General features: G+C 50.1%; 1 pseudogene; it reads left to right on the plus strand.

Moving 5' to 3' along the window:
• The first annotated feature begins 527 nt into the window (after positions 1 to 527).
• Positions 528 to 600, plus strand: LOC140408117 (U4 spliceosomal RNA; annotated as a pseudogene).
• Positions 601 to 2,342: the final 1,742 nt, after the last annotated feature.

Below are 2,342 nucleotides of genomic sequence, written 5' to 3' on the forward strand. Positions count from 1 at the left end.
CTTCCCGAGTGAGCCTTCTCCGTTTGGTTCGGTCACGAGCCACGGTCTCCCGCGGGTTGGTGGGAACGTTTGCCCACTTTAGGGAATGCTTTGAGGACCGCTACCTCAAGTGTTCCAGTGATCCTCCTGGGAGCCTCGTGTCATGACTGATTTGCGGGGGGGAGGGGGCGGTAGCTCCGGGAGTCAGGCACACGGGGGACATGCCTGGCCCAGCAGAGCCGGTTTCGACTGATTAGCGTCTTGATGCTGGACAAGTTGGCTTGGGGGAAGATGCTGTTGTTGGACAACCCCCCCCCCGCTTGATTAAATCTATCCCTATCTCCCTATCTCTGTAACTTCCTCCAGCTCTCTGAGGTCACTGCGCTCCTCCACTTCTGGTCTCTTCTTCACTCAAAGTGGGTGGAAATCTGGAACTCCCGAGGCTGAGGGGCCTATTCAATACTTCAAAACTGAGATTGATACACTTTTGTGAGGCAAGGGTGTTCGGGATTATGGGACACGGTTCCATACAGTTGTGTAGAAGGATCAGCCTTGCGCAGTGACAGTATTGTAGCTAATGAGGTTTAACCAAGGCACGATTATTGTTTGCTGAAAACTTGGGTGGCACAGTAGCAGAGTGGTTAGCACTGTTGCTTCACAGCGCCAGGGTCCCAGATTCGATTCCCGGCTTGGGTCACTGTCTGTGTGGAGTCTGCACGTTCTCCCAGTGTGTGCGTGGGTTTCCTCCGGGTGCTCCGGTTTCCTCCCACAAGTTCCGAAAGACGTGCTTGTTAGGTGAATTGGACATTCTGAATTCTCCCTCTGTGTACCCGAATAGTGTGGCGACTGGGGGTTTTTCACAGTAATTTAATTGCAGTGTTAATGTAAGCCTACTTGTGACAATAATAAAGATTATTATTAGATCCCGATCATTAACTCTGTTACTCTCTCCACAGATGCAGCTAGACCTGATGAGTTTATCCAGCATTTTCTGTTTTTATGTGGAACAAGGAAGCTCTCTGACGTTAAGATACCAACCACGATCTATTCCATAAGACCATAAGACCATAAGATATAGGAGCGGAAGTAAGGCCATTCGGCCCATCGCGTCCACTCCACCATTTAATCATGGCTGATTTCAACTCCATTTACCCGCTCTCTCTCCATAGCCCTTAATTCCTCGAGAAATCAAGAATTTATCAACTTCTGACCTTAAAGACACTCAACGTCCCGGCCTCCCCCGCCCTCTGTGGCAATGAATTCCACAGACCCACCACTCTCTGGCTGAAGAAATTTATCCTCATCTCTGTTCTCGGCGATTTCGGCGGGAGAACAGCTGGTGAGTCAGTTTCAGCGGGAGCAGTGCGGAAGTGGCTGCTGGGAGGTAAGTCTGTCCTTTAAAAGCACTTGTCTTTGCAGGGGCAGGCCAGTCGATTTCGGCGGGAGAACAGCTGGTGAGTCAGTTTCAGCGGGAGCAGCGCGGAAGTGGCTGCTGGGAGGTAAGTCTGTCCTTTAAAAGCACTTGTCTTTGCAGGGGCAGGCCAGTCGATTTCGGCGGGAGAACAGCTGGTGAGTCAGTTTCAGCGGGAGCAGTGCGGAAGTGGCTGCTGGGAGGTAAGTCTGTCCTTTAAAAGCACTTGTCTTTGCAGGGGCAGGCCAGTCGATTTCGGCGGGAGAACAGCTGGTGAGTCAGTTTCAGCGGGAGCAGTGCGGAAGTGGCTGCTGGGAGGTAAGTCTGTCCTTTAAAAGCACTTGTCTTTGCAGGGGCAGGCCAGTCAATTTCGGCGGGAGTGGAGCTGGCTGGTTAGTCAATTTCAGCAGGAGCTGAGAATTTTTAAAAAATTTAAATTAGTGTTTTAGGAGGGAACAGGAAGTCGACCCGCGGACGTCTGGGAAGACCCTCACCAATATATTCTGGTGGAGATGAAACCCGAGACACTACACGTGTAGTGTCTCCCACCCGCCCTCCTCCTCTAACCTAATAATAAAACCCATTGGTCTGAGGTAAGTACCATATTTTATTATATTATTATTATTTTTTATAAAAATTTAATTTAGTTGTTAGCCAGATCTTGGTAGAAAGTTAGAGGAATGGCAGGGAAGGGAGTGCAATGTTCCTCCTGCAGGATGTTTGAGGTGAGGGATGCAGTTAGTGTCCCTGCTGATTTTACCTGCAGGAAGTGCTGCCATCTCCAGCTCCTCCAAGACCGAGTTAGGGAACTGGAGCTGGAGTTGGAAGAACATAGAACATAGAAAATACAGCACAGAACAGGCCCTTCGGCCCACGATGTTGTGCCGAACCTTTGTCCTAGATTAATCATAGATTATCATTGAATCCACAGCGCAGAAGGAGGCCACTCGGC

Source organism: Scyliorhinus torazame, chromosome 2 (assembly GCF_047496885.1).
Source record: "Scyliorhinus torazame isolate Kashiwa2021f chromosome 2, sScyTor2.1, whole genome shotgun sequence".
Lineage (NCBI taxonomy): Eukaryota > Metazoa > Chordata > Chondrichthyes > Carcharhiniformes > Scyliorhinidae > Scyliorhinus > Scyliorhinus torazame.